The following is a 13911-nucleotide window of genomic DNA, read 5'->3' on the forward strand; positions in this document are numbered from 1 at the left end:
AGGATTCTGAACACAAACAAAACGAGAAAGGGCAAGCAGAGATTGCAGACCTTCATCAGGACTTGTTTTGTGTGGTGTTTGCGTGCTGGTGTTTGTGTTGTGTGTAGATGATGCATTGAGGATGTAGGTTTACATTCCTACAGCAGACAAACAGACATTTCTGCTTCTATTGGACAGACGAGCTAAGGTACCTGGCGTTGCCAGGCAATGCCGGGTCCCTCCTCCCATGACACCCCCTCCCTCTGGACTCCCACCTCATCCCTTCCACACCTCCCTCCCTCCTCCCACCCCTCTCCCTCCCGACTCCTGCGACAGGTAAGATATTAGATATCAGAGAACCCATTCTCTGGGTGGTCGAGTTTGCACATTACTTGCTGAAAAAAAAGTATAGTCTGTTTTGCAAGAAGACTTTTGATGTTTGTGCGGTGTGCACTTAAAAGGTTCTTGAAGGTCTAAATTCCAAAGGGTACGTTCCAATTGTAGTGAGTGTCTAAGGGGTCAAAAGGATCTAATCTCTCAAGCATGTAAAAAGGGTCTGGAAAGGTCCAAGTGGTCTAAAGCTCTAAATGGTCAAGGGTCCAAGCTGTCTAATCTGTCTGAACGGGGTAAGTCTTTAGGCTCTTCGGAAATGAAAGGGTTTTTGGGGGTGATAAAGGGTCTTGGAGGGTAGTAGGGGTTTTAAGGGTCTTCAAGGTATTAAAGGGTCTTATGGGTCTTTGAGGTCCAAATGGTATTTGGTGTCCAGGGAATTATGGGTCTTTGGGGTCCTAAAGGGTCTTTGGGGTCTAAAGGGTCTTTGGGGTCTTCGCGGTGTTGTAATAGTCGACATGCTCACATTGTAATAACATGTACTTTAAAGACTGCTCGCTCACATTGTAATAGTATGTACTTTATAGACAAACTCACTTTGTAATAGGACGCACTTTGTAGATGTGCTCAAATTCTGATTGTACGTGCAGTACTTTATCAAGGTCCTCGGATGAAAAAGATCACGTGTAATACTGGATACCACCAGTTGGTGCTTGTCACCTACATTATCACATTATGTGCGACCAGACAGACAAACACAAACAATTAACAAACAAACAGACGGACCCAAATGTAATACCCTCTCCTCTGGCGAGAGTAAAAATGAGGAATTATTTCATGGCAAACTAGAAGGGCACTCAGTAGGACACGTACCTCTGCCATGCAATGACTGATCCACAAGAACATATCGGGCCCAATACATTTTTGAAATATCATGCTGTATACATGCCTGGTGTTGGTTTAATGGTTAGAGGGGCTGGCTTGGGATCCTTGGATCCTGAGTTCAAATCTCACTCAGCTGTTGAATTAATACCAGGTGGAGTTAACTGAGCCTGTCATCCTTCCGAGGTTAGCAAAATGAGTGCCAGCATGCTGGTATCCTGCGTCGGAGTGGCCACCCGTCCAGGATTGTGTCCAATAGCCACAAAGACTGCTTAGGCAGCACCAGCGCTCAACATAGAATATAGTTCCAATCTCCTCTCTCCAATGGATGCATGGATGCTGTATATCGTTTTTGGCCCCATCTCTCAATGGTGAAGAATCACTTTGAAATATTAAATAAATCTCGTATCCGGATCCGGATTCGGATCTTCACCAAAATCGAATCAGTTTGTACTTGTCACACACGCAACTTGTCCACCAATTTTCATTCAAATCCATCCACAACTTTTTGAGACACCCTGCACACAATCAGGCAAACAAACAAACAAGAAGATGTCATGCAGAGCACAACACTTGCAAAATCCATCAAACAAATTTGACCTCAAAAATAATTGGTGGTTGAATTCATTGACCAGAGATGCAAATCCTCCGCAAATTTCAAGTCAATGGGATGAAAATTGGAGATTTTAGAAATATCACCCTAGTTGTTGACCTTGAGCCAATGTTGACCTTTTGTTCCAGTTTGACCTCAAAAATAATTGGCTGGTTGAATTCAGTGACCTGAAATACAAATCCTCTTCAAATTTCAAGTCAATCGTATAAAAATTTAGGATTTTAGAAACACCATCCTAGTTGTTGACCTTGGAACTGTGTTGACCTTTTGGTCTCTGGTGACCTCACTTGCGGTAGTGTCAGACCTCGGGGTAAGATTGGGGTAGTGTGTGTCGGGGTGTGGCTGAGGTGTTGAGCAACAGATGGCGATCTCCTTAGGTTAACCTGAGACTGTCTCTTCAAGTGGGTGCCTGTAATGTCCTATCCCGAAGTGAGGATGATCTGTTATCTGAGCTCAAGCATTTAGACATCGGTATTGCAGCTCTCTCTGAGGTTCGAAGACCGGATAGTGGCGAGATCATGGCGGGTGGTTACACCTACTATTGGTCTGGTCACTCTGATGGTTACCATGCCCAAGGAGTTGCTGTAGCTGTGTCCAATAAAATGACACCAATTATAATTGAGGTAACACCGGTCAAGAGCGTATTATGAGATGAAGGATTAGTCACTCCTTGGATGTCGTTTCCCTGGTCTCTGTGTACAATCAGACTGAGGTGAGTGATCACACCGTGAAGGACACATTCCATGCCATGCTCGAGTCTGTGGTTGATCAGTATCCCAGGTGAGATACTCTTCCAGTGTTGGGGGATTTCAATCCATCGACTGGAACTGATATGGATGGTTAAGAGACGTGTGTTGGTCCCCATGGGTCTGGAACTGAACCTGCACTAAGGTCATTGACTTTGCAAGAAGTCATGGACTTAGGGTGGCTGGCTCACGGTTTCAGTGCTAACAGGCTCATCGCTGGACTTGGTATTCCAACGCTGGCGGTGTGGCAAAGGAGATTGACCATGTGCTCGTTAATGGTCACTGGAGGATGATCCAGAACTGCAGGCAGCGACGTGCTCCTCTGGTGCATGCTCCCATACCTGACCTGACCTGACCTCAAAAATAATTGGCTGGTTGAATTCAATGACCTGAAATATAAATCCTCTTCAAATTTCAAGTCAATCGGATGAAAATTGAGGATTTTAGGAAAACCACCTTAGTTGTTGACCTTGGGCCTACGTTGACCTTTTGAGCTTTTGACCTCAACAACAATGGGCTTCTTCCTTTTGACATACTCTTCCATGTGGTGAAGTTTCGTGAAGATCGGTTTTCAAATTGTGACCTGTAGACAATAAAGACAGACAAACAGACAAGCAGACAGACAGACAGACAAACAAACAAGAAGAAGACGTCCTGCAGAGCACGGCACTTGCAAAATCCATAAAACAAATTTGACCTCAAAAATAATAGGTGGTTGAATTAAATGACCAAATATGCAACTCCTCTTCAAATTTCAAGTCAATCGGATGAAAATTGACAATTTTAGAAATTTGGCCTATGTCGACCTTTTGGCCGATGTGGACCTCAAAAATAATTGGTGGTTAAATTCAGTGAGCTGAAATGTAAATCCTCTTGAAATTTCAAGTCAATCAGATGAAAATTGAGGATTTTAGAAATGTCACCTAAGTTGTTGACCTTTTGGCCCATGTTAACCTTTTGACCTCAAAAACAATAGGCATCTTCGTTCTGACAAACTGTACCATGTGCTGAAGTTTTGTGAAGATCGGTTTAAAATTGTGACCTGTTATCGATAAACAGAAAGATAGACAAACAGACAGAAAAACAAAATCGACTGACCAATACACTTAAAAAAAAATCTTCTATTTTGCAAGTAACAAACAAACGGGCAGAAAGGGATGAAAACATAACCTCGTTCACCTTCGGTGGCGGAGATAACTCGAACAGCACTCGCTCGAGTGCACGCCTCTGTTAGGCTGAACAGTTTCGGTTTTGTATCCCACTGATAGGCCAGATCTGGATCCGGACTTGAACCAAAATCTAATCGCCTTGTTGTTGTCCCCATCACCAACTCATCCACCGAGTTTTGTCATAATCCGTCCATAACCTTTGAAATATCGTGTTATATATCGTTTTGGCCCCCAATCTCTCAATGTTGAATAATCATGAAAACAATTTTTTTTTTTTAATTCTCGTTGCTGGATCCGGATCTGGATCTTCACCAAAATCGAATCGATTTGTCTTTGTCACACATCCAACATGTCCACCAAATTTGGTCCGAAACCATCTTTAACCTTTTCAGTTACAAAGTCGTAGAAAGTCCTTCCTTGGCACACCTGAACTCCTATCTACCCACAAGGCCTTCATCCGCAGCTTGATGGAGTACTTCCTGCCTTACATCTTGCTCGGCGTGACGCCGTGGTAACAAAGGCCTTCAAGATCATTGGAATCTCCCACGCTGAAACTGAGTCTATGAGCCACATTCCAGGTGCCAAAGTCATATTTCGGGCTTGACATAAAATTACCATCTGCCCAAGGTTTAAAAAACATGGTTTCCCCCTATTGTAAGGGTTCTAAATCCAAATCTGGATGATGTCCCATCAGCATCCTTGAGGGTTTTGAGATATTCACGATGGCCACCAAGATATAAAATAGCCATAGATTTGCTCATTTTTGTCATACAAATGTGATTTAAAGGGCTTTATGAGATATTGAAGATATATTGATTGATTTTATGTTCTTTTTTCATTGACGAATACAAACTTTTCTTGTCAAGTCAACATAGCTATCGGCTTGCTCACTGGTCTGTTGAAGCAGCTCTTCAGCCACCAGCCTCAAGGCTCTCACATTTTTGGGGGAATTTCTTTCCAAACAGAATTATTGATACACCTCTAAAAGCTGATTGCATCACCTCCTCCAGGCTAGTTTCCACCATCAATACCTCAACACATTCAACAAAACTCAGCATTTGCATGTCTCCAAGATGAGGAAAGAATGTCTCAAACAGATTGGGATACACCCACTTCACATGGACGATCATGTGGTGCAGTTGTTGGTCTGCTGTCATGACAGTGAAAGCTTGCCCAGTCTGCCTGGTGTCCTTTTGTGCCTCATACATAGCCGGCAATATTGTGCAGGAAACAGAAGACACCATATCGATGGCTTGCGTCAACAAAAGAGAAAGTGTCTGTGCGCATTGTTGCCCATTTTGAGACGAGATGTTGCAATCAAAATTGACAACAACTGCTTGCACAAGTCCGAAGTTCCATGGAACTATCAAGATAGTTCCAGCGAACTATCCCGCTGAGGTTGTTTGCATTGATCAAATTCTCCCAAAGAGTACTTGACCGAATCAGGAATTGATTTTTTAATAATTTTTTCGTTGCCCGATTTGAACGAAACTTGATACTGCACACCGCAGGAGAATGGTGAGTAAGGTGGGCCAATAATTTTTGCGCGATCGTGTACCATTTTGGCTATATTTCAGGAACATACATACATACAAACAAGATGAGAGTTTTAGTAATATATAGATACATTGGTTCATTAATTATTACACATTAAATACTAGAACAGCACTCAGTAGAGAACATAACTCTGCCAGGCTGAACAGTTTACATTTTGGATCCAACTGGTAGGTCGGATCTGAATCCGGACCTGAACCAAAATCTAACCCACTTGTTCTTGTCACCTAACCAACTCATCCACCTAGTTTCGTCACAACTCGACAAAACTTTTTGAAATATCATGATATATATCGTTTTCGGCACTATCTCTCAATGGTGAAGAATCACTTTAAGAATTAAATAATTCTCGTATTCGTATCTGGATTTGGATCTTCACCAAAATCGAATCGAATCAATCCTTCCTCGTCACACACCCATCCTGTTCAGCAAGTTTCCTCCGAATCAGTCCATAACTTTTGATATCTCCTGCTCAAAAGCACACAAACAGACAAACAGATGGGTGAAAACAACCTTCGTTCACCTAAGGTGGCGGTGGTAATAAATTGCTTTGAACTTTCCAGATGTTTTTGTGATAGATTTACTGACATGTTACATAAATAATACCCAGACATTCAACTACATTGAATTACACATGGACAGATAGATGTGTAATAGATCCATTTCTTTACTGTTTGATGTTCGAAAAATGGAATGAAATTAATAAACATGTTGAAGTGAAATTAATTAATAAAACTCACCATGTTCATGTAATCAAGCTTCTGAAACATCTGGAACAACATCAATCATGAATGAATCCAGAAAGTAGAAAGTAGTCATTCTGTTCGGTCAGTCTGCCCGGCAGTGCTCTCGAACGTACAGCACCTCTAAACGTGGTGGACCACACATGTGGCACCAGTGTCGCTTTCATCGATATTCTTCGCGAGAAGAGAGATGTTTGTTTGTGTGTTTGTGTGTCGCCATTTTACTCAGAGATGGCTGAACGGATATTGTCAAACTTCCAGAGGTTCATCGGTGTGTGCCAGGGAGTGTATTAGGCAAAAAAAAAAGTTTTTTGAAAATTTTGAAAAAAAAAGTTGCTTTATAGTGCCGAAACTTTGTAGCTATGAGAAAAGTAATAATAAATGATCCCCAACTCCCATTCCTTAGAAAGTGAAGGAAAGTGTTTCAGGCCCCCCACAAAATTTTGGCAGCCATCTTGGTGGCCATTTTGGTTCAAATTTCAATACATACCCTATGTTTGTCACTGATGATATTAAAAAGAATAATTAATTTACCTTAAACAATGTACGAGTACAAAAGCCATTGAAATATATTTGATACTTTGGTGGCCATCTTGGATATCTCAAAAGACTCAAGGATGCTGAGGGAGCAACATCTGCATTTGGATTCAGCACCCTCAAAATCACGGGAAACCAACAAAAAACTTTCAACAGACGGTAGTGTTAGGTTTTCAGCTTGACATCCAAACACCCAGACATGTCGGTGTTTCCCCCCTCTCTTTTTTGTTGGTGTTTCCCCTCTCCCTTTTTTGTTGGTGTTTCCCCTCTCCCTTTTTTGTTGGTGTTTCCCCTCTATTTTTTTGTTGGTGTTTCCCCTCTCTCTTTTTTGTTGGTGTTTCCCCTCTCTCTTTTTTGTTGGTGTTTCCCCTCTCTCTTTTTTGTTGGTGTATCCCCCCTATCTTTTTGTTGGTGTTTCCCCTCTCTCTTTTTTTGGTGTTTCTCTCTGCTCTGCAGTTTGATAACTCTACCTATCTAACACCTATTGCATACCTAGAAATGTGTGACAGATTGTGCCTGCCATGTTCAATGTACACCTTACAATAAACACAGGTGTGCTTTAGTTCCAAGCGAAGCAAACCTATAGGGTTGTTGCTTTGACCTTCAGTGATTTCTTATGATTAATCAGCAGGCACTGTGCATGGCTAGACGTCGCTTACCTCGCTGCACAGCCATTTGTCCCAAATTATGCATCTTTCATCCCTGAGCTCAGCGGGTCCAAAACGCCAATTTTACGCTCCACTCACCGTGCCACCACTCGATGAACCTCCGGAAGGGGAGAATTCTGCAGAAGAAAGGAGTTGCACAAACAGCAATGTCGGATGAGGTCGGGGTGTCCACAGGCCCTATGATTGTGGGTTAGCTTGGATTGTGGTTAACCTGTGTTTTTGCAAATTCCTTGGAGAGAATCTCCGAGCTCTTCCATGAGCCTCGATCCCTGCTTCAAAAGTAAATAGCTCCAAAATGACAGTCATTGCGAGCAGCACTTTTCAGCTACTCCGTTTAACAGCACTTGGATGAAGTTTAAAAAAAAAAGTTTGAGAACACCTGAACCAGTGGACTATCATGTGACTATCAAGCAGTGAAAAGTTACCTTTAGATAATAATTATCCTTGTGTTGCAGGCAGGGATCTGCAGAAGGCCTTCAATAAACAGAGCGTCATAAATCCGGTAATTAGTATAATAATGACAGTAATGTTGTCTCAAGGGTTGGCAGGATAGCTTAGCAGTGTGTACACTCACTTTTGAGTCGTCTCGCTTGGGTTGGAATCCTGACCCAGCTATAAACTGTCATCCTGGTGTTTCGCATGCAGGACGAGGCATCGACGTGTGCACCGTCCCTCGGATGGACGTTAAACTGGAGGACCGTCCTGCTCGCATCAGTGAACCGTGGACGTTAAAGACCCCATGGTGTCTTTCACAAAGAGTCGGTGCAAGTTATCGCAGACACACACTCATTTTCAGGTGAATGTCATGCCTGGCCAGCCGGTTCCTGAAAGACTTGGGATAAAAACTTTGCTCAGCTGAAGTGGTACTTGCAGCATAAGATGGAAATCTCCATCAACTTTTCCTTACTCAATGCAGGCACTGACATTTCGACATTTTGATGAAAATGTCCTACCCGAGCACAAGTTGGCAAGATCCTGTTCTCAGAGGCACCGTTCGCCAAATACTTTTGCACAGAGGGAATTGGATGTCAGTGTGCTTTACGGAATCTCACCAATCTCTCCAGATGTCAAATTGTCAACAAGCCTGAGGACAACCAAGGGTTACACTAATGATGGCGCTGCAAGGCCAAGGATGAACGTTGTTGATGATTCAAGTGACAGACAAATTACCGGGATGTGCAACCAGTCAAGCTGCTCACTGGTGTGCAAAGATCAGAACGTTTGTGTTATGTGTTAGACTTCACTCCCACTAGCCCAGTCACAGATCCATAGGCAACAACAAAAGTCCAACGGTCATCATCCCTAACATGAAGCGTAATATACCACACCTCACAATGTTATACCAACCACACCTCACCTGCTCCCCCAGCCTGCCGCCACTCACCTCCAGAGTTGAACATCTCATAGCTGATTGTGTAACCTCACTTGGCACTCCCTGGGTGATGACAGTTCAGGGTGCAATGTGTTCATGGGCCTGATACAGTGACATGAGGGGCACTGTGGATGTAACATGGGGTTTTCATCACAACAAAATCTTTGAATGAGGTGCTCATTGTCATACTACAGCGAGACAATCATCTCTGTGATCTAAGGTATAGAACGAGTCCATTGTTCGGATATACAGTGATCGAGACTTCCTGTTGTGAAAACATTGGCCAATGCTGGGATCTTGCTCCCACCACATCCCACTAGTGTCTAGTAGTCCAATTTAAAGGGGATCTTGCTCCCACCACATCATGATGGTGGTCTCACACAAAGGGGATCCTGGTTCTACCACCACACTGCTGGGGGATCTTGCTCTAAAGGGGATCTTGCTCACACCACATACTGCTGGTGCTCCTTTATAAAGTTCAGAAGGATATTTGAATTCCAGAAAATAGGAATATTAGATTAACCTGTGAGACTCCCACCATAGAGGATTTGAAAGATTGGAATATTGGAATTATTATTTATTTATGTACTTGCTTTAGTTGAAGACACCATTATCACATTGGACGAACTTAAGACTATAAACAGGATGTCTTAGCAACATTGTGAAATATTTCCACCAGCTTTCAACTCTGTCTCATCATGGGCTAGCAGTACCACGGGTACATGACCACCCCTCACCAAACCTGTCAAAAAAAAAACATCAAAATTCTACTCATGTGGAAATTCCATGTTTTACATGTGTGGGCCTTACCTGCAGGTCGATATTAGCGAGTGGTCTTGGTTCTGTGATTGTTCCGACTTTTGATCCACTGATCCTGTGGTCATCCCGTACAATTACGTTTGAACGATGTGACTCAAAACACCTGGCAAATATGATTGAAAATCTGCAAACAAGAACCATTTAGAACCTCACTCCACCTAGTCTTGATAAACAAGGACATGGGTGGGGGGTCTACGAGCGGCAAATTTGATTGGTCGTGATGACGTAAGATTTCCGTAATATTTTGTCCAAGTACTGCTAAACCAAAGGGGTTTGAAAGTGCCAAAAGGTGATTTGTGCTCTACAGTGTTCAATTATATAAATCAATTGAAATAAAAGAAAAAGAAAAAATTTTTTTTGGAAGTTTTACCACTGCTGATGAAGTTAGTTTACCGCCTTTCACTCCACCCTATTGAACAGGTTACATTAGTAAGTTTTTCATGCCTGTTGTTTGTGTCCTTTGTGACATCCTTAAAAACAGTAAGTTTCCTGTTTGGAATGATTTACAATTTTGTTTGACTGCCAGAGACAGAGTAAAAACAGTATCTCACTCCTCTCTGCACACGTGCGATCGGGACGAATTCAAAGCCAAAGTACTGATAAACTGCAGGGTCGTTCTCCGATTTACGTTTGAAGCCGGGTGAAGAAAAGTCCTGGTCATTTTGGGGGCACGCGACTCGTATTGTTGTTGTTGTCCTTATGTGGAGGGGTTGTTTTCCCCTTGGGCCGGATGTTGTTATTGTTCATGGCACAGAGGGTGCGGTTGAACATGTGTCTGGACTTCCAGTGCACGGTTTTCGAGAAGATGGGAGCCATCTTGCGCGAGTGCTCGTCGTCGAGACTTGCATCGAGTTAGGGACATACGTGTGCTCTCCGGCGGATAGACTCTGCCGACTGACGCGACCACACCGATGGAGAGTTCTCTCGGGTTTCCTTGTGGTCTCGGTCCATCTTCTAACAGCCTTTTCTTCTCCGACTTTAAGGGGATTGCCGGTCCTGGTAACACCATCCCTGGTCGGATTGTGCCAGGTGATGATGGCGATATCGTGACTGGTGGTACTTGATTGTCATGGTTCTGCCATGATTCCTCCATGCTGAGGATGCTTTACAACATGAGGTGCCATCCAGGTGATACCACCGTCCTCTGGAGATGACTTAGCTGTTGTTGACACTGTATTGGCTCGGTAAACTTGTGGTTATACACTAGGTTGTGCTGGTTAAACTGGTGCGTTAGGTGACTGTAAGCAGAATAGCACGGAGTGTGGTTAAAAAGCAGCCGTAAGTGTAATAAACACAGTTGATCGAATTCATCGTTGTCTCTGTTTAAGTAGAGAGCCCACACGTAACTCGGTTACATGGTGAAAATGTAACATTCAGTTCAAATGAGATGTTTCTCGATCATAAACTGACCTTTGTGGACAGAAGGACATCCAGGCAGAAATGAATCAATTGCTTAACCCTTCGCTCTGGTGCGCAGGGTAAAACATGCGGCTGTTCGGGTTTGATGGTGAAGATAGTCTTGAGATGTTACAAAAGAGATCATGTTTGAGAGATCGGAGGGTGTTCATGTTCTGTATTTGGGATGAAGGCAAAAAATCCTGGAACAACATTTCACCAATAAATTCAAATTTCCCTGTGTATGTGTTGAGTTATGGTGAACCACATGCATAATAAAGACCCGTGCGAGCGGGGAAAGGTAACTGCAGTTGCAATATGGCTCCCGATGTTAAGACACGTAGGCCAAAGCATCACACTTGGATGACAACTTTGATGACTGATCACTACCTTTGAACCTCCAGGTTAGATTGATGGGAAGAACCCGGGGCAGGTGTTTTATCTCCCAGAGAGGAGGTAAAGCAAAGCAGCAAGTGTAATCAAACCACCCATCACAAGCAAACCACCCATCACAAGCAAACCACCCATCATAACCAAACCACCCCGAATAACCAAACCACCCATCACAACCAAACCACCCATCATAACCAAACCACCCCGAATAACCAAACCACCCATCACAAGCAAACCACCCATCATAACCAAACCACCCCGAATAACCAAACCACCCATCACAAGCAAACCACCCCGAATAACCAAACCACCCATCACAAGCAAACCACCCATCATAACCAAACCACCCCGAATAACCAAACCGCCCATCACAACCAAACCACCCATCATAACCAAACCACCCATCACAAGCAAACCACCCATCATAACCAAACCACCCCGAATAACCAAACCACCCATCACAAGCAAACCACCCATCATAACCAAACCACCCATCACAAGCAAACCACCCATCATAACCAAACCACCCAACACAAGCAAACTACCCATCATAACCAAACCACCCATCACAACCAAACCACCCATCATAACCAAACCACCCAACACAAGCAAACCACCCATCATAACCAAACCACCCATCATAACCAAACTACCCATCATAACCAAACCACCCATCATAACCAAACCACCCCGAATAACCAAACCACCCATCACAACCAAACCACCCATCATAACCAAACCACCCATCACAAGCAAACCACCCATCATAACCAAACCAACCATCATAACCAAACTAGCCATCATAACCAAACCACCCATCACAACCAAACCACCCATCATAACCAAACCACCCAACACAAGCAAACCACCCATCATAACCAAACCACCCATCATAACCAAACTACCCATCATAACCAAACTACCCATCATAACCAAACCACCCCGAATAACCAAACCACCCATCACAACCAAACCACGCATCATAACCAAACCACCCATCACAACCAAACCACCCATCATAACCAAACCAACCATCATAACCAAATCACCCATCATAACCAAACCACCCCAAATAACCAAACCACCCATCACAATCAAAGCACCCATCACAGCCAAACCAGGCATCATAACCAAACCACCCATCACAACCAAACCACCCATCATAACCAAACCACCCATCACAAGCAAACCACCCATCATAACCAAACCACCCCGCATAACCAAACCACCCATCACAACCAAACCACCCATCATAACCAAACCACCCATCACAAGCAAACCACCCATCATAACCAAACCACCCATCATGACCAAACCGTCCCAAATAACCAAACCACCAATCATAACCAAACCACCCATCATAACTAAACCACTCTGTATAATCCAAACGATCCAGCAGGTGTTTGTCAAGAATCTCCTTCAGCAGCACAGAATCTCTGCAGAGTCTGATATCCGTTGACGAACAAGGTTTCTGGGATGAAGAGTACATCAATCACCATCAGGACAAAGACATTAGTACACATTACACTCAGTACCTTTACTTGAATTACAAGGACATTAGGAGATAATGTGTACACATTTGATTGATGGGATATGGACCCGGGATTCTCGAATTACGAGCCAGGAATTCAGATGGGATCATGAACAGGCCAAGCCAAGGAAATTACTGGAGCTATTGTAAGAGGACATCTAAGTATAGATCAAAAATCTCAATAACAATGAATGACGTTTCAACATTTACAACCTCTGGACATTGCAGCACCAACACAACACAATACCTTGTGTGTATAACTGGGGTTCACTAACCAGATAAGAACACAACGACATAGACAGGACATCAGGTTCGAGTACCTGAGCACAATCCTTTTAGAGTGGTTCGAGATAAAATGTTCGTTCAGAAAGTTAAACCAGTACTTTCACAAACGATTATTTATAAACCAGTACTCGTTATCGACATCTCCATGTAATGAACCACATCGAGATAAAAAAACAAGTTTCCTCTCCGGTCCCTCCGGGCTGTTCAGACTCAGGAAATAAGAGGACTTTGGTCAAGTGAGATGGAAGTCTCTTACTATAAAACACCAAAAACACACCACTCTCATGATTTAACATAAAAGAAACCACACCACTCTCATGATTTAACATAAAGAAAACACACCACTCTCATGATTTAACACCAAAAATACACCACTCATGATTTAACATAAAAAACACACTACTCTCATGATTTAACATAAAAAAACACACCACTCTCATGATTTAACACCAAAAACACACCACTCTCATGATTTCACAGCAAAAACACACCACTCTCATGATTTAACATAAAAAACACACTACTCTCATGATTTAACATAAAAAACACACCACTCTCATGATTTAACACCAAAAACACACCACTCTCATGATTTCACAGCAAAAACACACCACTCTCATGATTTAACATAAAAAAAACACACCACTCTCATGATTTAACATAAAAAACACACCAATCTCATGATTTAACATAAAAAAACACACCACTCTCATGATTTAACACCAAAAACACACCACTCTCATGATTTCACAGCAAAAACACACCACTCTCATGATTTAACATAAAAAACACACCACTCTCATGACTTCACATAAAAAAAACACACCACTCTCATGATTTAACATAAAAAAACACACCACTCTCATGATTTAACACCAAAAACACACCAATCTCA

The 13911-nt window shown here is 42.8% G+C and overlaps 1 long non-coding RNA gene across 3 annotated transcripts; it reads right to left on the reverse strand.

Moving 5' to 3' along the window:
* Positions 1-307: 307 nt before the first annotated feature.
* On the reverse strand, positions 308-11296 carry LOC147011432 (uncharacterized). Of its 3 annotated transcripts, none has more exons than XR_015051635.1 (5): positions 10823-11296; positions 9404-9536; positions 8606-8718; positions 7300-7337; positions 308-1709 (listed from the first exon to the last, which is right to left on the reverse strand). It is a non-coding gene; the product is annotated as an uncharacterized LOC147011432 (long non-coding RNA). The 3 variants fall into 3 exon arrangements; XR_015051633.1 differs by having other exon boundaries at positions 7213-7337; XR_015051634.1 differs by lacking the exon at positions 7300-7337.
* Positions 11297-13911: the final 2615 nt, after the last annotated feature.

Source organism: Eptatretus burgeri, chromosome 15, assembly GCF_056783735.1.
Source record: "Eptatretus burgeri isolate ZD-2024b chromosome 15, Ebu_testis_v1, whole genome shotgun sequence".
Lineage (NCBI taxonomy): Eukaryota > Metazoa > Chordata > Myxini > Myxiniformes > Myxinidae > Eptatretus > Eptatretus burgeri.